At 50.6% G+C, this 21,713-nt stretch overlaps 9 non-coding genes across 9 annotated transcripts; 7 read left to right on the top strand and 2 right to left on the bottom strand.

Annotated features, from left to right (window-relative positions):
* Positions 1 to 422: 422 nt before the first annotated feature.
* Trnak-cuu (transfer RNA lysine (anticodon CUU)) lies at positions 423 to 495 on the bottom strand. The gene has a single exon. It is a non-coding gene; the product is annotated as a tRNA-Lys (tRNA).
* An 888-nt stretch (positions 496 to 1,383) lies between these two features.
* Positions 1,384 to 1,455, top strand: Trnap-ugg (transfer RNA proline (anticodon UGG)). Its single transcript has one exon. It is a non-coding gene; the product is annotated as a tRNA-Pro (tRNA).
* A 7,258-nt stretch (positions 1,456 to 8,713) lies between these two features.
* Trnak-cuu (transfer RNA lysine (anticodon CUU)) lies at positions 8,714 to 8,786 on the top strand. The gene has a single exon. It is a non-coding gene; the product is annotated as a tRNA-Lys (tRNA).
* Positions 8,787 to 8,881: 95 nt separating this feature from the next.
* On the bottom strand, positions 8,882 to 8,953 carry Trnap-cgg (transfer RNA proline (anticodon CGG)). Its single transcript has one exon. It is a non-coding gene; the product is annotated as a tRNA-Pro (tRNA).
* Positions 8,954 to 12,256: 3,303 nt separating this feature from the next.
* Trnap-agg (transfer RNA proline (anticodon AGG)) lies at positions 12,257 to 12,328 on the top strand. The gene has a single exon. It is a non-coding gene; the product is annotated as a tRNA-Pro (tRNA).
* A 3,477-nt stretch (positions 12,329 to 15,805) lies between these two features.
* Positions 15,806 to 15,878, top strand: Trnak-cuu (transfer RNA lysine (anticodon CUU)). The gene has a single exon. It is a non-coding gene; the product is annotated as a tRNA-Lys (tRNA).
* Positions 15,879 to 18,213: 2,335 nt separating this feature from the next.
* On the top strand, positions 18,214 to 18,286 carry Trnak-cuu (transfer RNA lysine (anticodon CUU)). The gene has a single exon. It is a non-coding gene; the product is annotated as a tRNA-Lys (tRNA).
* Positions 18,287 to 21,015: 2,729 nt separating this feature from the next.
* Trnak-cuu (transfer RNA lysine (anticodon CUU)) lies at positions 21,016 to 21,091 on the top strand. Its single transcript has one exon. It is a non-coding gene; the product is annotated as a tRNA-Lys (tRNA).
* A 357-nt stretch (positions 21,092 to 21,448) lies between these two features.
* On the top strand, positions 21,449 to 21,520 carry Trnap-agg (transfer RNA proline (anticodon AGG)). Its single transcript has one exon. It is a non-coding gene; the product is annotated as a tRNA-Pro (tRNA).
* The last annotated feature ends 193 nt before the right edge of the window (positions 21,521 to 21,713 follow it).

Here is a 21,713-nt window from a genome sequence, read left to right as displayed (position 1 = left end):
AGGGGCTGCATTGTCGGAAAGCCTACCACAACGAACCATTCTTAGTTCTTCTAAGCACTGTCCCGAATGGAAAGAGGACACGCTTCTTGAAGAAGTCTGTTGAGTCACCGCCCAGGTTTGGGAGGTTCAAGGAAGTTCTGAGAATCAGCGGCTCACCTCTCCAAGTAGTGTCGATAGACAGGGTCCTGAATGTTCTTTGTACTGTACCTGGAAATTTTATGTAAATACGATTTATTTGTAAAGTCTCAGGTTAAGTATATAAAAATTAAATATAAAGAGAAGAAAATCACACCTCTTCAAGTTTCTGATTCTGTAGCCTGACGACCATAGGGAACGTATATGGAATCCTCAGTCTTTATTAAACTGTATAACTGTATACTATAGACGTCTGTCCAGTTGCAGATCTCGTGCACAAAACTGCTCGCCCAACGTGGGGCTCGAACCCACGACCCTGAGATTAAGAGTCTCATGCTCTACCGACTGAGCTAGCCGGGCGACGACGGTGGCGCTGTTCCCCACAGGCCTCTTGAAGTTCTTTAGGACTTCCGGGTTCTAGACTAAGTGGGATTTGTTCTGACCCGGGACGAGCATCCAGCCTTAGACGGTGGTGGGTTAACCCCTCCAGCCTCCTACAATTGCACTGCCAGGGTCTGCACGGCCCCTTCCGTTCTCAGGACCACAGCGTAGGGGCAAGGTGGTGGGCTGTGAGGATGTTAGAGACCCCCGTTCAGGGCCTGATCGGTTTCACGGTCTAATAACCATGGGCGAGCCTGCCTTCTCAAACCCGCCGCAGAGACGCTGGATCCCTTGACAAACGCTGTGCGGAGGTGAAGTTTGGAGCGTTCGTTCTGCCGTTTGCTGCGCAAGAAGCGAACCCCGAGCCCAGCTCTGGCTTCTGTATCCGTGTCTCTGAGCCGCGCGGGTCTTCGGGGCCGAGTCCAGGCCGGAGTGGGCTCGGCCAAGAGACAGGATCTGCGGTTCCTTGGAGGACCCCGGCTCTTCCCGGATGCTTGAGACTCGGGGCCGAGCGGATCAGGAGGCGGCAATCCCCTGTCTCATTCTCGAGGTTCTAGACTTGGATTCTATTTGGGGTGAAATTTCGAGTCGGGGTCCACCTTGAGATTGCACTGCTCACGCGAGCTTTCTGACTTCCCTTTCCCGGAGGACGGTGGTCCTCAGGGCTGGGGTCGGACCTACCTTGAGTGTGTGAGAACTTTCTCTTCCGTCCTTCACGGTGCCGCACCTCCCTCCGTTTTCCGGAACCCACAGAGAAACGAACTCGGAGAATCCTTCCAGGCAGGACTAGAGGAACGATTCCACAGAGGCGGTGTGTTAATCGGATGAAGATATCCAAGGACCAACTCCCAGAGTCGTATCCGCAGTGGCTCGTTGGTCTAGGGGTATGATTCTCGCTTTGGGTGCGAGAGGTCCCGGGTTCAAATCCCGGACGAGCCCGCTTTTTATACTTTTTAGAGTGAAAACTGGAGTTCAGCAAAGTGCTAGATCCTGGGACAGAGTCGATGGCTTGCGATGTAGATCCTAGCAGAGAACAAGGACAAATCCCTCCCTGCCACCCCTGTCTCCGCAGATGCCTGGGTGTCGCATGCCAGGCCTCTCAGGAACCATCTACGGCCCTGGCTCAGGTCGTGAAGTTAAATTCTGGCGAAGCAGATGTTCTGAATCACCTTCTGGAAATGCTGCCCTCTGTGCCTTCCACGACCACGGAGAGGAGATGTGCCCTCAGCCTTGGGACCACCACGATAGTGCCGGGCACCTGGGCTCCGATTGTTTTCTGCACACTACAGTATTATTAGATTTTATTGTTTGATTATCAGGTATGGCAAGACCTTTAGAGGAAATGACTGCCACTTAAAAGGTAGTTTGCTGCTCACAGAGGAGAGAGAATGGCGTCTCAGCTGTGTTATGAAGGCAGGTGTGACCATTGAGGGGAGGGGTAGAGGGCAGAGAACGCAAACACAAAATGGAGTCAGAGCGGGATGACTTGACCTTAATCATTTCAACAACAGCGACCAGGGTTAGGAATCACCGTGTCTTTAGCTCATCCGCTTTGAGGTGACATGGTAGAAAACTGCAGGGCCATGCCAAGGAGGGAGTGGGGCCCCACACTGATCTAGGGACAGATAGACAAGACTCGGCCTGACCTGGAGACTTTCCCCGTGGGCAAATCCTATGGCGGACTTGATGAGCTGAGCCTACCGGGTAATGGGGGAAGGGGGTCCCCATTTGTGATCAGAAGCAGCCTTGGACTCATGCTAAACTCGTCGGATTATACTTCTCGATAGTAGAAGTATAATTGGGGTACCTCCTGCAGCACTTGCTGGCCAGGGCAGAGCCACTTCTCTGCCCACACCCTGCTTGGCTGCCACACCTCACAAAGGCACGCTAGGCGGCTAGGCAAGCGCAGGGGGGTGTCTCCAGAGTTGGGGTCCTACCCACAAACTACTCAGGCTGGGGCTCTAACTCAGACACAGAATTAGGGGGACTCCTAAGAAGACACTGAGCTTGTTCTGGGTTATTACAGGTTGTATGAAATATCAATATTCAGACTAGGTTTAACCTTGAATGAATCCATTTTATAAAGCACAGTTTTGATCTGAGTTACTCCATCTTGAACACGAATGTTAAGAAAGAATGACTCTCTGTCTTGTTTACACAAGTAAACAATGGCTGTCTGCCAGCACAAGGAGGCAGATCGGCAACATATTTCTACAGGTAGATAACACCACCTACAAATGTATTAAATCCTATCACTCCCACCAGATGGAACCCTTCAGAAGCAGCATCCTGAGACTGAAGTGTGGCAGACATGCCGACTACTCACCCCACCCTGCCACTTATTAGGAATTTTATCTAGGGAAATTGTCATAGCAAAGGACCTCTGCCTCCAGACTAAGGCTCCAGCCCACTTTCCACCGCCCGCTACACTCAGTTGGTTTCAAACTACCTTTCTAAATGGCTGGTCAGCTGGTGTCTCTGTCTGAACACTGGACTGCAGTTCACTGGGATGTGTGTAGCTGGTTACTACAAGCTCTTGCTACTGTGTCACTTCTCTATCTCTGACTTTGGGACAGCCTTTCTGAAATCTGAAGCCTCTTTACACACACACACACACACACACACACACACACCACACACATACACACTCACACATACACATATACACACACTGTGAGAAATGTAATGTGTGATCTCATAGTTAATATTAATTAGTAAAATTGGAATAGAAAGAACCTGTGATTGCCAACATCCAGGTATCTAGTCAAGTCAGGACTACTTGGCAAATTGCAGGCAAGAAAACCAAATTAGATTGTGAATTTATTGTTATTCAATAGATTCTGACATTGTGGGAAGACAAACCAAATGTGTCCCTCTATTTGTGACATTAATGCATTCAAGGTGCTGGCTATGTCCACCCACCTAGTGAGCTGGTTTAGGAGGAGAGAGGCAAATACATCAAATCAAACTCAGGGAAGGAAGCCTGAGGGCCTGTACCAGCAAAGATCACCCAAGCAAGACTCGGCTGGATTCTGGGATGCGGTATCGAATCTCCACTGTGGAAGTGAAAGATACGAGCGGATACAGAGATCTGAATCCACACCCAGAGCAGAGTGACGGCCCTAGACCAGCTGCACTCCACAGCTTCTTCCTGACCACCTCCATGCTCGGTTCTTGAGTCTGGATAGTGTGTCCACGGCTCAGAGACCATCAGGAGGATCCCACATGCACGGTTCTCAGCCTTGGAGTGGAGCAATTGGAAAAGCGGTTTCGTGCAAGATCCAGAGCTGTGCAACTCTGTGTCCAGGACTCCATTGGGCCTCCCCAAGTGAGCGTTCCAATGTCTTACTGTGCTCAAACTGACGTCTGCACCAGAGAGGAACTTGTGGGTCCTTTCCTGCCTGCACTATCTCAGGCCAGAGACGCTAGGGTGAGGGTGGGGGCGGGGGCGGGTCGGGGGCGGGTCGGGGGCGGGGTGTTGGCTCTTGGGTTCTTGAGTCCCAAAGAGAAGTAGCATGTGGTAGCTGTCACTCTGCTGTCTGATGACGAATTTGAAGTTCATGTATGGTTGTGAGGTCTGGGGTCAGACGATCACATCACACAACCCACATTGCCTGGGAAACGCGGAGACCTTTCTGGACCTCCTTTGGGAGCCCGCTTCTCCAGCAGGTGTGGTTGGCAGAAGCCCCAGCTCCTCCAGTCCAGGAGACCTGGATGCCCTCTCAGGGTTCTGGAGCAGATGTCCAGCTCTCTTCCCTAACAAACTCCAGTCCATGACGGGAATGTTAGGAAAGCTCAAGGCTATGGCAGGGTGTGGTGCGTCACACCTTTAATTGTAGCTGGGAGTGGCAGTGCACGCCATAACCCCAACACTTGGGAAACAGACAGGAAAAAAAAAAAAAAAAGCCAACAACCCAATCATGTTCACTGTCCTGGGCGTTTCAAATCACATTGCTGGGGCCCTTTTGCTCTTCTAAAAAGTTGTGGGTAGGTGAAGACAATCTCTTCAAGTTTCAGCTTTTAGTAGCTTTCTATCCTTACATTGGCAGCTGAGACCTGTACAGCAGCAGGGAATGCCCTCTAGTGTTCTGCCCTCATGCCAGCCTCCAGTCCTGTGGCTTTTCTACCCTTCAAACAGCTCTCCGATGATTGGAGCTGGGTGTGGAGGTGTATATGCCTTTAATCCCGGCACTCTGGAGGCAGAGGCAGGTGATCTCTGTGAGTCTGAGGATGGCCTGGTCTACAGAGTGAGATCCAGGACAGCCAGGCTGTTACACAGAGAAACCCTTGTCAAAAAAAACCAAAAACAAACAAACAAAAAAAAAAAACCCCAACAAAACCAAACAAACAAAAACCTGTCTCCAAAAACAAACAACACTAATAGTAATTTTTGTTGTTGTTGTTTTGTTTTCCAAGACAGGGTTTCTCTGTAGACCAGGCTGTCCTGGAACTCACAGAAATCTGCCTGCCTCTGCCTCCTGAGAGTTGGGATTAAAGGCGTGCGCCACCACTGCCCAGAACTAATAGTAATTTTGACAGTGCTCTATGGTTAAGAGAGCGTTCATTTGTCTCATAGGTACTTAGATCCCGTACAGCATTACAGCTTTTACAGCAAAACTCCCAGACATCTTATATGGTGTACTGATTAGTTTCCTATAGCTGCTCTTACAAATGACTAGAAGTGGGTGGCTGAAAACGGTCGAAAGGTATTCTTGCAATTCTGCAACCAGCAGCTTTTCCTTGAGGTATTTACAAGGCCTGCTTCCTCTCAAGGCTCCAAGGAGGACACTTCCTTGTCTCTCCCAGACTCTTGTAGCTGCCTGCAATTGTTGTGGAATATTATTTTAACTATGTAAAGATGTGATACATTTGTTTATGTGGTGGAATATTACTTTAACTAGGCAAAGATGTGTTGCATTTATTTATGTTGCATTTGTTTAACTACGTAAAGATGTGTTGCTGTTTCACTATGCTGCCTAAGGCACCTGATTGTCCTAATAAAAAGCTGACTGGCCAATAGCTAGGCGGTAGGGGATAGGCGGGGCTGGTGGGCAGAGAGAATAAATAGGAGGGGAATCTAGGCTCTAGGCTGGAGAGAAGAGAGGAGAGAGGGAAAGAGAGGGAAAGAGAGGGAAAGAGAGGGAAAGAGAGGGAAAGAGAGGGAAAGAGAGGGAAAGAGAGGGAAAGAGAGGGAGAGATCTGGGCCAGCCAGGCAGCAGCCAGACAGCCAGACATGGAGTAGGACATACAGAACGAAAGAAAGGTAAAAGCCCCGAGGCAAAATGTAGACAAAGAGAAACAGGCTAATTTAAGTTATGAGAGCTAGTGGGACAAGCATAAGATAAGGCTGGGCGTTCATAACTAGTAATAAATCTCCATGTCATGATTTGGGGGCTGGCGGTTCAAGAAAGCCAGGTACACGCAATCTGTATTATTCTTCAATTACAGACTCTTCAATTACATGCCTCGTCAGACTAGTAGTCTGTGTTTTTGTCTGTCATTACATGGGGGCTTATTCCACGTCACTATGACCTCACTTGACTTTACTAATTACATCTGCAAAGACCCCTGTACTATGAGGTCCTAGGTAGACGTGGATTTTTGTTGTTGTTTGTTTTAAGGCAAAGTCTCACTGTGTAGCCAAGGCTGGTCTCTAGCTCAGAGAGAGCCACCTTCTGCCTCTTGAGTGCTGGGATTAAAGACATGTACCACCATACCTGGCCTATACATGCATTTTGGGGGAAAACTGTGCCACCTAGTCCAGATGTTGTTGTTGATTTTTGTTTTATTGAGACAGTCTCCTGTGTTCTATCTAGGCCTTGAACTCACTAGGCAGCTGAGGATGAATTTGTACTTTTTTTTTAAAAGACAGGTCTCACTCTAGCTTAGGCTGGCCTGGAACTAATGTAGGCCACACCATCCTTGAATTGTGCTTATCTTCCTGACTCCTAAGTGCTGGGGTTACTAATGTGAAACGCCATGTCCAGTACAACTGGGAATTTTAAAACATCATGCAGCTCCATCCATACACAGCTAGCAAACCACGGGACCAGTCCAAAAGCATCTTCTAACATGGGAGCAAGACCCTTCCTGCCTCAACGTCTGAACAGAACAGATGCAGTCAGAGGGGACTCATGCTGTCAAACTTGGAGTTAGGAGACAAAGTACTCAAAACAGCTGTAATCCAGTCTGGTCCTAAGTAGAGGGACCTACCTGTCTCTCTGCTTGTGAGTGACATTGGCTTAGCAAACCCAAGTATCTGGTGCTGCCCGATCGTCTGATCATTTTGTTTGATGGTAAAACTGAGACAGATAAATGAGCTGTAACTCTCTCTGGGATACTGGGCAGCTGGTAAGTATTGTTAAAGCCCTGTTAAAAATCACAATTAGTGAATGATGATTTAATTTTAATTTTATTTTTTTGAGACAAGGTCTCCCTGTGGTCTGGAACTTGCATGTAGGCCAGGCTGGCTTGAAATTTACAGAGCTCTGCCTGCCTCTGCCACCAGAACGCTGGGAGTAAGGGCGTGCGCCACCATGTCGGCTAGGTTGTTTTTTGTTTTTTTAATGTAAGCTCATCTTTTGATGTTCGTTTTTCTATAAGTAAGCAAAGACATTGGTGATCGGGGCAATTTGAATTCCTAAGTGGCAGCTCTTAGACTCTCGCTTGTTGCCCTAAAGCAAAAGGACTGTGCCAGTGAGACTGCCCGCCAAACCGCTCCCATGACGGCACCAGCTGCTTGTAACAAAGGCTGAAAGCTTTGTAAGGAAACCACACAATGCTGACCACAGAAAGATTGTTTCAGTTCCCAAGGGTGCAGCTTCAGGCAGGGCTACTTCCGTTTTTACCAGTCTTTTTACAATCACAAGCCTGCATGAATTCTTGGTGACCCTGCAATCATTTTCATCCCGGGCCAGAAAGGGAGCAAGCACATCTCATAATCCAGCAGAGGGATTACTGTGATTAGTTCTAAAGAGAAAAATATTGTGATTGGTGCAAACTCAAGCCTTCATTTGCATGTGAAGTGCGCTGTGATTGGTGCAAATACCCCCTTTCCTGGCCTGGTGATCTGGTGTTCGGCTCTCTTGAGTCGTTCTGCTGAGAGATTCCCTCCTGTACTGTCTATCCCGATGTGGATTCTCACCGTCTTACCTTGTTTCCTTTCAGTAGTGCAGGCTGAGCTGCAGCCGTGCAGAGAAGCAGAGTCGCCGCAGGAGCTGCTTCCCCAACGGTGGAAACTTGACGGGCACTCCTGGGGCTGCTCTAGCCTTTATCCCGACTGTCGTCAATCACAGAGGGGTGTAAAAGCTGCCAAATACCAGCATTTGGTTTTCTCCTTGCCTTCCCACAATTAATATTTAGGTAGAGCCGCTCATGAGACCCTCACACCTCTTCTAGGGGCTGTAGGCAATTCATGGCTGCTGGGGTAGGGGTGAGGGTAGGGGGTTACGATTCAATAATAACTCTCTCCACCCACTCACACAAGCAGCCTACTAAAGCTCAGTGGATACCAAGCCAAAACCAAAATAAAAAAGCGTGCAAGAAAAAAAAAAAAAAGGCACGAAAATAGGAGGAAGGCTTTTTGGGAATAAGGGGGGAGGGGAACCAGCCGGAGTGGGAGGGAAATGGGGGGGGATGAAATGACCAACATACATTACATAAATGTATAAATTTAAGAATAAATTTTAAAAAGACACCCCCCTCCCCACTAGCTAGCAGATGGGTAATGAAAAGTGTGGCCTCCTGCTGGGTTTGATCCAGAGAACTCTCATAGGCCTAGATGAGACCCATCCTTTAAGAGCCATTGCAGGGGTACACGCCTTGTCCCCCGTATTTTCACTGATCTACACTCCTTGACATGGACTTCACTGGCTAAGGGCAGCTCTCGAGTTTCTTGTCTCTGAAGAAGATGCGATCGATCGTTTGAGCGAAGCTTCTACCTTTTGGCGCAGTCGCCCCTGCGTGCCTATCGGGCCTCCAGGCATCACCCAGTGGTCTCTCGGCGGCAGCCCGGCCCAGCGTCTCTGCCCATCCATGCTAAGTGTGTACTTCCCGGGCCCACGAGTCTGAGTTCCTCGCCAGGAGGTCCGGAGCTCTCACTGCTTTTTACTTTGAAATTTTTCCGCGGTAATTTCATCAAAGAGCAAGAAAGGGCTAATAGGGCTTCTGTAGTTCTTGGCGAGGAGTTCTTCGCACAGCCCGGCTAGCTCAGTCGGTAGAGCATGAGACTCTTAATCTCAGGGTCGTGGGTTCGAGCCCCACGTTGGGCGAGGCTTTTTGCTGTAGGAAGCTTGCACTACAAGATTGCTGATAGGTAGAATTCTAAACGTGGCACCAAAAACATTGGGAAACTGGACCCCCTCCAGGGCTCGTCCGGGATTTGAACCCGGGACCTCTCGCACCCGAAGCGAGAATCATACCCCTAGACCAACGAGCCACACAGTTAAAAGTTCCCAACACTTCTTTATAGGTCCGTATTCATTCCCAAATGAGTTGAGCTTTGCCGCCTGCCGAGGCTGTGGGGTAGGGATAAGAGTTTGGCAATTTACCATAGAGTCAGCTTCGAAGGAGCCCGTATGTACCTCAGAGAAAAGCTGCACTTTGGGGAAGTCCTTGCCCGGTGGCTGAGACTGCTGTGGAGGCTGTGTTTTGCGGCCAGAGAGCAGGGAGGAGGCAAGAAACGTCCATTAAAGAAGCCTCGCCCCGAGTTCTCCCCCAAACACATGGGCAAACAGTCCCACTGGACGCCCAACACTGGGGGACGCTGCCGTAGCTCAGCCAGGCGGGAAATGTATGGAGTCTGGTTCCATGGGTCGCAGCCGTATCATTTTGTCTGCGTCTGGAAGGTTCAGCCCCAGGATACGGTGTCTGTATGGGCAGGACGCTGGGAATCCTAGAAAGCTCCTTAGGAGCAGCTGAATTAGGAGCACCTCTGAGCAAAGAAAGCAGATACCCAACTGGCATATGGTGGCCCTTCCAGTTCTGAGACCTGGCCCACTTGGGTGGCATTGTGAATTCTTATCTCACTCTGAATTCCAACACCACTGGGTTGATTTACTCCTCCAGTCTGTCAGGACTCAGAGAGACCTATTAGGTATCCCCTTAAGAGGGAAGAACCTTTGAGGATCCAATTTTCTCCAGCATTTGACTTTCTTGCACTCTAAGCGGGATTGGGCCAATGAGCCCACGTACATTCTTGTGTCTCTGCTCACTTGTGGTCGTCCTTGTGCCTGGCTCCACCCTAGTGCAGCAACAGCCTGGACCCAATTCCCCATGGGGTCCTATTCTGAGAGATGTTGATTCAGGACTGACCAGACAGAACGGGGCGAAGGAATCCCACAATTCAATAGTGTGGGAGTCCCAATTCTGTTCTAAGCTGCAGTCAGTCGGGTGGGGGGTGGGTGGAAGGCTTCTTCCAGAGGTACCTAGTGCAGCCAAGGAAGCAGGAGCCCAGGAGCCCAGGCTCTGGACTTCTGGATTGCCCAGCCTTTCCGCCAGCCTGAACTTGTGAGGATTTCACAAGACCTCTGCCTGTGTGGTCAGCTTGGTACTCCTGGAACCTTAGTGCAGAGTTCTGAGACCAACAGCGGTGTCTCAGCCCTGCGAGGAGAGGCGGGCAGTGATTAAGGCTACGATACTTTGTTACGGTAGCCCTTGGAAATGATACAGTGTTGCTCTCAGACAGGGTCTCTGTAGAACCCAGACTGACCTTACAGCCTCCGCCTCCACGGTGCTGGGATTACAAGTGTGCAGTTTTGGGTTTTGAGACTCCAGGCCTCGAAGAACTTCCTTTTGTCAAACCTCCACTTCAAAGCTTGGTTATTTCCCACCGAATCCACTTAGGGGTAGTCTAGGACTGTTCACCCGTAGCAGGGTGACTTTTGGGGATAGCCTAGGCAATGTGACAAGAACCTGTCTCAGAGATGAAGGAAATAGAGCTGAGACCCATAGCGATCTATTTCTAGGATTTCATTTCTTTTTCTTGCCATATCACAAGAAAATACCTATATATTTTCGAGGGTCTCGTGTTACGCAGGCTGACCTCAAATTCACTGGGTAGCCGAAGATAACCTTGAACTCCTAATCCACCTGAGTCCACATATAAAGTATTGAGATTTTAGGCTTTTGTCACCACACCTGGCTACAAACATACATATTTTAAGGACTTTAAATCTATGTAGTCAAGTTATAAGTCTTTGGTTTGTCAGTTTTGTGTTTTGTTTTGATTGGTATTTATAATTTTGAAAAATGGATTATGTCTGCACTTGCCTTTGTGTTTTCTAATGTCAGTATCCTGCCTAGAACGTCTTCTACTTTAATGACCCGTAACCCCGTCTCTATTCCACGCTGGGTAGTTGTTTAGAGAATGGAAAACTTGCCAGCTTATCATCTCCTTGCTTTATGTCACTGAACTAGCGCTCACCCTGGAAATCCCACAGTGGCTGTGGACCGCTGAGTCCTTATGGTTTTTCTGCATGCTGGTATCGGACAACCGAGAATCTGGGGGGAAAAAAATAAACAAAAGCCAAGCAACTCACTTGGAGACGGGGAGGGGACCAGCCAGAGTGCGTTGGCTCCTTGGTCTAGGGGTATGGTTCTCGCTTTGGGTGCGAGAGGTCCCCGGTTCAAATCTCGGACGAGCCCAGTACTAAGACGTCTTTGCATTTTTACCTAAGTTCCTGCCTCTCACTTATTTCTGCACAAGCAGGAGGCGGAGGAGCAGACTGGGAGGTAGAACTTCAGAGACCTGCCAGGGACGGGGTACACTTTCGAATAGATTTGCGGGGTATCTCGGAGGTCAAATGATGATGGATAGGAATTGGACACTCCTCTCCCCACTGTGGGCGTGGCCCCTGGTGTCTCAAAGGGAGACGCGAGGGGAGGGACATTGGCGGCCACTTTTCTCTTGGGTCTGAGATCGTGCGTGCCCCTCGTGGAATTTTCGCCCCACTGTCGACTTATCGAAGTCTCTTCTTTTCTTTTTTCTTCTTTCTTTCTCTTTTCTTTTCCGTCTTCCCCTTCCTTCCCCTTTCTCCCCTTCCTTCTTTGTTTCTTCCTCCCTCCCTCCCTCCTTCCCTCCCTCCCTCCCTCCCCTCTTCCCTCCCTCCCCTGCTCGCTCTCGCTCTGTCTTTCTTTTCCGTTTTTGAGATAGAGTCCTTCTGTGTAACCCTGTCTGTCCTGGAACTCTATGTGGAGGAGGATGGTCTCGAAACTTAAAGGCGTGAGCCACTACACCTGGCTAGGGACTCTTTTCTGGATTTTGGCCCCGATGGGCAGGTGGGATGCAAAATGGAAGAGGTGGCGAGGAGCGAGGTAGCGCAGACACTCAGCTGACGTTTACTGCGCTCTGGAGCTGCTGCGTGGCCAAGGAGGCGCGGCCAGGGACCCTCCACGCAGCCGCCCTGACTCTTAGGGATTCCATCTAATCGGCGGGAGAGACCTTGGCGTCCAGACAGCTGCCGCGTGGCAAACGCTGATCCCAGCCCTGCTCCGCCGTAGACATTGCCAAGACCGAGGGGACACAGGACTGCGGGACCTGGGACTGTTCCTCACTTCGTAGGTCGTGGAGGGGGACTGGAAAATTGGAGTGTCTCGGCATACACAGTCCCGGAATTTGCTCTTCCAGAAATATCTGCTCTTCCAGGAATATCTGATACCTAGTTATCCTCCCTACGGAGCTGTTAGTCCCGCCCCTGTTTCAACAATCGCCATAAAGTTGAACTACTGAGGCCGTATATGTGGCTCGTTGGTCTAGGGGTATGATTCTCGCTTAGGGTGCGAGAGGTCCCGGGTTCAAATCCCGGACGAGCCCGCAGTGTTTTGCAAACACTGATTTTGTTTTTTACACAATCATTCCAAATGTTCATTCCCTACTTCTCGTTCCCTAGACACTAGAGAGATTTAGACTAACCCTGACACATCGGCTTTGGAGACTGAACCCAGGCTGTTGCAGAAGGTTCGCAGCTGGCCACCCTGGCTTGTTGGAGGAGCACTTCCTGAAAATGTCTTGATCCAGTCTTTAATCCGAAAGAGCATTAAAACCTGCAACTCCACTCTCTGTTCTTGGTTTAGGTCAGAGTATATAGAGAGGCAGCTCTTCGGGTAGGCAGATGCCTGGGTGAGAAATTTAAACTTCATATGCAAAACGGGTTTATACCTGTGCCCTCAGGCACCCTTATTATATACCCAGAAGAGTTTGCATGGGTCCGGCTAGCTCAGTTGGTAGAGCATAAGACCTTTGTGTGGTGTGTGTGTGTGTGTGTGTGTGTGTGTGTGTGTGTGTGTGTGAGAGAGAGAGAGAGAGAGAGAGGGAGAGAGAGAGAGAGAGCCAGCTAATCCTCGCTGCTCTGGAGCTCACTATGTAGAGCAGGCTGCCTCTGCCTGCCTAGTGGTTAGCTTGAGACGATTAGTCTTATGGCCATGGGTTTTAGCCCCACATTGGGTGATGGGATGTTTTAGCTTGGACAATAGAATGTGCTCCCCTGCTGAGTTCCGTCACCAGCTATAGGAAGATGACGTTTTAAAGGCCGCTGGCTCTCTACAGTCCTCCACTGCAGCTCATACAGCTGCGATGCAGCCCTGCACTTCTCCAACTACTCTGTGGGGTTAGTTAGAAGCACTGAGAGTGCTTCCTATGTCCTTAAGAGCCCCAGTCTTCTTTCTAGGGCCACTGAAAGGTTAACTCTGGACTCCCCCAACAGCCCGGAGCTTGGGAAGCTGGATTTCCTAGAGCAGAAACCAGGAGCTCGGGCAGGAGGTGCAGGCTCTTGGTGTTTGGGGGTGTTAGCAGAAGGCCCCCTCTTGCTGGCACCCTACCCAAACCTCTTCACCCACACTGTCACTTCTCTTTCTATTGCTTTTCTTTTCTTTGGGGGTTTTCAAGACAGGGTTTCTCTTCATAACCCTTTTCTCTGTGTAGCCCTGGCCATCCTGGACCAGGCTGGCCTCTGCCTCCCGAGTGCTGGGATTAAAGGCATCCCTCACCACCGCCCAGGAGAAACTTCCCTGAGCTCCCTCTTTCCTTCTCTAATCTCTGGTCCTGAGGTCAGTAGCTGGGGTCAGGCTGGGGTCTGTTCCACTCTGTTCTGTGGGCATGGCAGGCCTGGTCTTTGTTTTTGTCTGGGACGGAAGGCTTGAGAGTGTGCCGTAAACCATGAATTGTAAGTGATGCGAATTTGCATATTGGAATACCAATTTGGGATGGGGGGCGGCAGCAAAACAAGGCTGGAGCAGATTTAGTCAGCGTGACACAGGACTTGTTAAGCCTTTCCACTCCTGGCAGAAGTAAATAACCAGGCTTTGGTGGGGAAACACACTTTTACGGTATATTCTGCAGGATCCCCGGTAGGAAGAAACGCATAAAAAAGTTAGAGGTGAGGTTTTCACTGGAGGGACGGCTCAGTGGTTCGGGGCATTCACCACCCTTGCTGCAGTTACTGAGCTAGCTTCAGTTCTCAGTGCCCATGCGGAGGCTCACACCGCCAGCAATTCCAGTGCTGGAGGATCGGATCCCCTCTTCCCGTCTGCACATGATGCACATGAACTCAGCCTCACACATCCACATAAATTTAAAAAATTAAATAAGGGGACAGAGAGCTGGCTCAACAATGAAGAGTCCTGGCTGCTCCTCCGGAGGACCTGGGCTCAATTCCCAGACCCACATGACAGCTCACAAGTGTCTGTAGCTCCAGTTCCAGGGGATCCAATGCCCTATTCTGGCCTCTGTGGGCACCATACGAAACACCCTTACACTACAAATAAACCATTCAAAGAGAGAAAGAGTTGAGGTAAAGATACCCACTGCCAAGCTTGAAAACCTGAGCTTGGTCCCAGAAGCCTCATGGTTGAAGGAGAGAATTGACTCCTACAAGTTGTCCTCTGACTTCTCATGTGTGTGGCCACGTGCACATGCATACCCCCATGCACACACACACACAAATAAATGTAAAATATTTTTAGGAAAGAAAGTCAGCAACTTACCTTTTAAAATTCCAAGAAAATAAGTTCTATGAGCAACAGTTAAGTTTACTATATCTAAAGAAGGACAATGATGAAAATATCCTTGAAATAGAAAGGTCTTTGAGTTTTAGAGATGGATTAAAAAAAAAAAAAGACTGAGTACTTCTACATAGAAAAGCACTCAGTGATTGAAACTTTAAAACTAGACGAGGCTGAGGTGCGGTACAGTGGTGGAGACCTGTCCAGTCTGTGTAAAGTCAGACTTGAAGCCCTGTGGGCGAGGTGATGACCACCGGACCCTTCCCATGCCGGCTCTCTCTGCCCTCTTTCTTCCACGATTAAGGATGCTTGCAATTTACATGGATGAGGAAGCTCAACCCAGCCCTTCGGGTGGAAATAAGACTCAGGGATACAACTCAAGACAGACCCCTCCCCCCATCAGAGCTGTGTTCTGGAGACTGCGACCACCGGGACTAAGACCTGAGAGGCCAAGGCTCTTGACGACAAAGGCAGGACTCCGGACTCACAGGAGACACCTCTCCCGCTTAGATTAGGTTAATGCTGGGAAAACAGAGGAAAGCGGAGACGCCTGGCTGATCAAACCCACAGTTTAATAAGCAGCTACTGGGTGCCTGTCTTCTGACCAGATGCGCAAAGACCTAATGCAGGTGCCGATCCAGGTCGGGCCGTGCTCCTCCAGCGCCAGCCGTGGCTGCGTGCGTCTGCATTACGTTTCTCTGGTGTGTGAATAGAGCAAGTGTCAACCAAGGAAGGTCTGGCTCCGGCTCTGGGGACGCTTGCTTTGAGTGGTCAGAGGGCGGGAACTAGAAAGAGGGTTCCAGGGCCCACAGACGGGGTGGGGTGGGGTGGGGTGGTGGTGCTGGTGGTGCTGGTGCGGCAGGGGATAGGGGAAGGAGAACAAAGTGTGTGTGTGTGTGTGTGTGTGTGTGTGTGTGTGTGTGTATGCGCGGCTGCGGATAGGGGAAGGAGAACAAAGTGTGTGTGTGTGTGTGTGTGTGTGTGTGTGTGTGTGTGTGTGTGTGTATGGTGTGTATGCGCGGCTGCGGATAGGTAAGAACGACAACATTCATCTCTCTAGCATGCAGACAACGGTTTTATTCCCGGGGAGGGCCGCAGGAACTGAACTCAGGGTCCTCACTTCCCTCTCCTGCTGCTCCTTTGGGCGCTCCGGGCTCTGCTGTGTGGGGAAGTTCTTAACTCTTTGGGAAGCTGCCCCTAATCTCTGAAATGGGTGTATGTACTTAGTTTTTAAACATCTTCAGATCATGGTTGGTAAAATCCTAGAGCAGCCAGGAGCCCTTATGTGTTTGCCCGGCTAGCTCAGTCGGTAGAGCATGAGACTCTTAATCTCAGGGTCGTGGGTTCGAGCCCCACGTTGGGCGGCCATGTATTTTTGGCTTGGATATTCATGAGTCTTAATATATGGAGTTATATGTCACTTGGATGGAACAGCTTCCAAAGAAAAGTTCCTCACTTCATTGTTACTCCCTCCTCTCAGGAGATCCCTACCTTCTCTGGCCCAAACTTTGTGGTTAGCCCACAGGGCCCGGGATAACCAACGATGGGCTGCTCAGTGGGCACAGAGGTAGAGACAGGGTTTGGTCCTGACTAGGGAAATGGATATCTTGGTTCTCATGGGTGCTGGATGAGGAAGGGAGAGGGTAGAGGGGAGAATCTTGAATGATCATGTGTTTTTCCCCTCACAAACAGTGGTTTTGAGTCTTTCCCCCTCCATCCTACAGACATGCTGTTGGCAGGCCGGCTCTTTGCTTTGTGTGTGTATGTGTGGGGTGGGGGAGAGAGAGGGCTTGAGAACCTGCCGCAAGCCAAATATTCTAAGCGATATACAGTAGTGTATGTGAGGACCAATACGGGGCAAACACGGAAGCAGATTTAGTCAGAGTGACTCATACCTTATGAAGGACTCTAGAAGGCCTGAGCACCGCCAACACAAGCTGAGCACCGCAAACACAAGCCGAGCACCGCGAACACAAGCCGAGCACCGCGAACACGAGCCCGAGCAACGCGAACACAAGCCGAGCACCGCGAACACGAGCCCGAGCACCGCGAACACAAGCCGAGCACCGCGAACACGAGCCCGAGCAACGCGAACACAAGCCTGAGCACCGCGAACACAAGCCTGAGCACCGCGAACACGAGCCTGAGCACCGCGAACACGAGCCCGAGCAACGCGAACACAAGCCGAGCACCGCGAACACAAGCCGAGCACCGCGAACACAAGCCTGAGCACCGCGAACACGAGCCGAGCACCGCGAACACAAGCCGAGCACCGCGAACACAAGCCTGAGCACCGCGAACACGAGCCTGAGCACCGCAAACACGGCACCGACAGATTTTGCCTTTTACCCCTTCTCCCTTGCTAAAAACCGTTAGATTTCATTCCTAAAGCTAACCCCGACGTCCATTTGTCCACTGACTGGTTCCTGAGACAAAACACCAAGGTCCAACAAACAAAATTCATTATTTGGCTAATATATCCAATCAGGATTTACCAACCCGCCCTAGCACAGACTCCCCCTTTTCTCCTTAAAAACCCACTCCTACAAAAGACAAAACACAAAACAGACAAACAAAACCCGCCTTCCTTTCTTGCTTGCTTGCACTGGCTGCCTTTGCAGTCCGCCCCCACCCTGCCCCACCGGCTTGCCCCTCCTTTGGGGTAACACATCTCCTTTGTGCTAAGAATTTGGTGTCTGGGTGTGTCCTGTACGGATTCCGGGGAGTCGACCTCCCTTACAACTAACTTGCTATGCCCTTCTGTCCTTGACGGAAGCACACAACTCCTATGATATTTCGCAGAATTCTCTATACAAAGAAATGTACCAAGAAAAGAGCAATTCACTTTTAAAAAAAAATACAACGAAACTTAAATTTTAGATGATGTGGGTGGTAGCACAATCGTAGAGCATATATATGCCTACGGGGTCTGAGTTGATCAGCTGGGTGTGGGGTCAGAGTGCCCGCGCGTGAACACAGTTCCATCTTTCCTAGCTTTCTCTCTCTTCTGCCTCTTTCTCCTATAGCGAAGGACTCTTGCAGGTTCTACCCAGGCAACCCGCCTCAGGGTCATTGGAGTTAGGGGCTTGGGTATGATTCAGGCATTGAGGACACTTGGGCTGTGTCGGATCGGTATTCCAGCCTTTTTGGAGCCTCAGCTGGGACGCCAAAGTAGACTCTGATAATCCATACCGAAAGCCCAAGTTGGAGCTCAGCCCACGAACCTGCTTCCCCCAGGGCCGCCCGGAGCCAGCCAGATCCAGGTCCCGGTTCCGCTGCCTCCGTCCAGCGACAGTTGTGTGGGGTTTACTCCCTGGGTCTGCCTGCGTGGATACTTGTGCGGGGTCTGATTCCGGCTCTGGGACCTTCCTTTTCCCGGTTGGAAGGCAGGGACTGGGAGGGAGGCCGGCCCAGCACCGTGGCTAAGATGGAAGGGAAGCCCCGTCTGACACGGGCGAAAAGACGCGCCCTGCGTTAATTTCGTCCCAAGAAGGGCTTCCCTGGCCCGCCGTCCTCCCGGGGCAGCAACCCTGGCGCCCGGCCTGAGAGAAACCTGGACACCCGAGGTGAGTTAGGGTGGGAGACTCCGTGCAGGCCCGGGACGTTTGTCCTCACTTTTCACAGGTGCTCTTCCTGCCTCATTCCAGTACCCTCGAGCCAACCTTGGTAATGACAGTGCTCAAAAGCCACCTACGGGACGCCCGGCTAGCTCAGTCGGTAGAGCATGAGACTCTTAATCTCAGGGTCGTGGGTTCGAGCCCCACGTTGGGCGGCTTGGCATTTTTGGTTTGGATATCTGAGACATTGAGCATTGTGAGTGGGATGGAGGTGCTGTTTTCTAAGTCCCTCGACGACGTTTTACCCCTCTCTCTCTCCCCGTACCGGATTGCCGACTTTTGCTGACCCCTAGCGAGTTCTGCGGTGGGGGGATGGGCTGCGCGCCACTAGCAGCTCATCACTCGGGACAGTGAGCGGAAGTGAAGACAGTGGGTGCGTAGGGTTGGGTCTTTACTATGGGTGCTTGGCAGGAGCGGGGAAATCCAGGTCTCTGCAGCCTGATCTGGTGGGTCCCAGCCCCAGGACTCTAGGACCGCGATGAAGTGGCGACATTGTAGGTGGCTGGCTGGTCTACGGGTGTGATTCCCACCAACAGAGAATTCTGGATGCAAACCCCGGATGAGCCCAATCTGTCCCCGCCCCCATCGTATTCTGTCCATCACCAGATGTGGTTGCAAGAGCGAGACACTTAACTGAAACCTCAGCGCGGCACATCGAGCCTGTATTCTAACAAGCCGTTGGGTTTTCAAAGTAGGGACTGAACCCGGCGCACCCTACATTCCTGAGCTATATCCCAGCCACAGGAAGGCAGCTTTCAAAGGCTTCGTGCCCTCTCTGTAGCTGCCCACGGCTGCTTCAGAGTTGGATCACAGCGTTGTACCTGCCAAACTACCCTTCATCAGTCTAAGTTGGAGGTACTGAGAGCAGGCTTCCTTCACATTTAACGACAGAATGTCCAGCCTGGGACTCGGGCCCGCAGCATTAGCTCAGGGTCTGGAGGGTCTTGGAGAGGGAGGCTGGAGCCTGGACCCAGGCTGAAGTGAATGGTGCTGGTAGCTGCCGACAGACGCCTTCCTCTTGGCCGCACTCCCCCCCATCTGATGTAGCCTTCCTGGGCTCAGCAATCCTGGTCCAAACTCAGGTCCTGAGTTCCACCCAGCACCTACAAGTCTGGGTTCCTTTCATTCTATAACATTCTATAACATTCTCAACCTTCCTAATGCTGCGACCCTTTAATACACTTCCTCATGTTGTGGTGATCCCAACCATAAAATTATTTTCGTTGCTACTTCATAACTGTAGTTTTGGTACTGTGATGAGTTGTAATGTAAATATCTAATATTTCCGATGGTCTTAGGTGGCCTCTGAGAAAGGATCCCTGGGCCCCGAAAGGGTCGCGACCCACAGGTTGAGAACTACTGTTTTCGGTGCCCATGCCGTTGGCAAGAGCTCTTGTTTTTGTTTGCGATGAAGGGTTTGAAATTTTACTATGAGCCAGGATCGTGAGTGATGTGAATTAGTGTGTTTAAGTAACAACGGGGGTGGGGATGGGTGTGGTGAAGCGGGGTTGGAGACACAGGCTTGTTAAGTCCTTCCATCCCTGGCAGAAGCAAACAATCAGTTTTGGGTGGAACATCACACATTTCTGTTACATTCCACAGAAATACCCATACAAAGAGAAAGGACAGTTCACCTTAAAAATTAACAAAGAAACACGATACAATCTGGCCACACGACGTAAGCAATAGGCAGAAGAAAGAAAATCACCAAGATTTCAGATGCTGAAGTCACCAGACAGATCATAACACAACCACGCTCACTATATTTAGAGACTTGAGAACAATGGGAATATCTCTGAGGCGGAAAAGTCCTTCATCTTTTGGACTGAAAAAAAGAAGCAAACGTTTCTGTATTTGAAAACACACAATTGGAACGTAAAACGTAGATGAGGGTAAGCACCCGTCACAGTGACGGAGCGCTTGCTGGCTTAAGTTCCTGTGTTGGCTTCTAGGGTGTGCGTCGAATCCGTCCTGGTTGAACCAGGATGATCTCCTTGTCCAAGGGTCATTGGACAAGACCCTGGGAGTGCAGTCCAGGCACTGGGGACTCGGGCTGGCTGGAGTCAGTGTTTTTAGCCAGGTTGGAGCCTCACCTGTGACGTTGAAGTAGGCTCTGCTAACTCACTCTTCTCCGAGTCCCAGCTGGAACACAGTTTACCGACTCAAGCTCCCAGGCTATGTGGTCCTTAGACTAGGCCAAAGACCTGGGACGGAAAGTCTCCAAACTCCAGGGTTCTAGCCCTACCTGCAAGCGACACCTCTCCCATTTAGGCTTCCTTCTGGGGAAACTGGGCTGGAGAAAGCGGAGAAGGCCAGGTCGGGGCAGCAACCAGCTGAGTCTTCTAACTGGTGTAGACTCAGACCCGACACAGGGGCGGTCCTAGGTTCAGATGCGCTCCTCCACCGCCAGACCTGTCGGGTTTTGTCCCCCACATCTGGATGTGTATATGTTTTTGTGAGGTGAGAGCCGAACGCGACTCGGTGCGGAACTGGCTGGGGGAAGCTTGTTTTGTGCGGTTAGAAGGCGGGGACTGGAGGAGGCGCCACCTGGAGACAGAGGTGTGAGACCCTCCAGGTCGGGGGCTGCGGGGAGGGAAGATGGGAGCTGGAGGGTCAGCCCGTAAGCCTCCTAGGCAATAGTTTTGTCCTGGGGAGGGCCGTGTGTTGGCCTCAAGAGGATTAGGGTACACTTCCCAGCGCTGGGGTTCACCCCACACGCAACCCCTGAGGGAAGGAGCAGCCCGGGTGTTGGAGCTGAGCATCTGCTCTGTGGGGAGTTTCAAAATAGTCCTAGTGTCCTACATAGATTTATTAACTCACTTAATTTCCAGTATCCTCAGGCTACTCTTACTAATTTGTTCATTCAATAGTGGGTTTTCAAGACGCCCGGCTAGCTCAGTCGGTAGAGCATGAGACTCTTAATCTCAGGGTCGTGGGTTCGAGCCCCACGTTGGGGGGCTTGGTATTTTAGCTTGGAGACCACACTGGCGTTCCATTGCTGGCGTTCTGCATTCTTCCAATGCTGGCGTTCTGCATTCTTCCAAGTTCTTAATCCAAATTCTCTCAGTTCTTATCTCGCAGGACAGCAATGAGCAGTCTGTGGGTCTTCTCTGTCTCGAGAAGCAGGAGAAGGCCACGAGATACACTATCTGCTCTGCTTTTGACGTCTGGTTGGAGTGGGGCACTGGGCAGTTTTCCTTGCCCTTAAATTTACCCCGTCCAGACAGATTTGAAATTCAATTCTTTCTAGACCTATTCAAGCCAACCATAGTAGTCTATCACTGCCCTTAAAAGAAGCAGATGTTTCTAGTTCTTAAGGCTCGTTGGTCTAGGGGTATGATTCTCGCTTAGGGTGCGAGAGGTCCCGGGTTCAAATCCCGGACGAGCCCTTCCTGTTTTGAACTACTTAACATATATATGTACACATGCCTATGCTCCTGGCCCTGGAGGTAGAGATGCTCAGAATTCAAAGTCAACCTTGGCTACATAGAAGGGTTGACTAAACAACAGATGAACAGAAGTCTCTAAAGTACTCAAAGTTGTTTTTTTCTTGTTTGTTTTCTGTTTGAGGCAGGGTCTCCT

Source organism: Peromyscus eremicus, chromosome 8a, assembly GCF_949786415.1.
Source record: "Peromyscus eremicus chromosome 8a, PerEre_H2_v1, whole genome shotgun sequence".
Taxonomy (NCBI): Eukaryota; Metazoa; Chordata; class Mammalia; order Rodentia; family Cricetidae; genus Peromyscus; species Peromyscus eremicus.
This window is presented reverse-complemented; position numbering and strand designations above follow the sequence as displayed.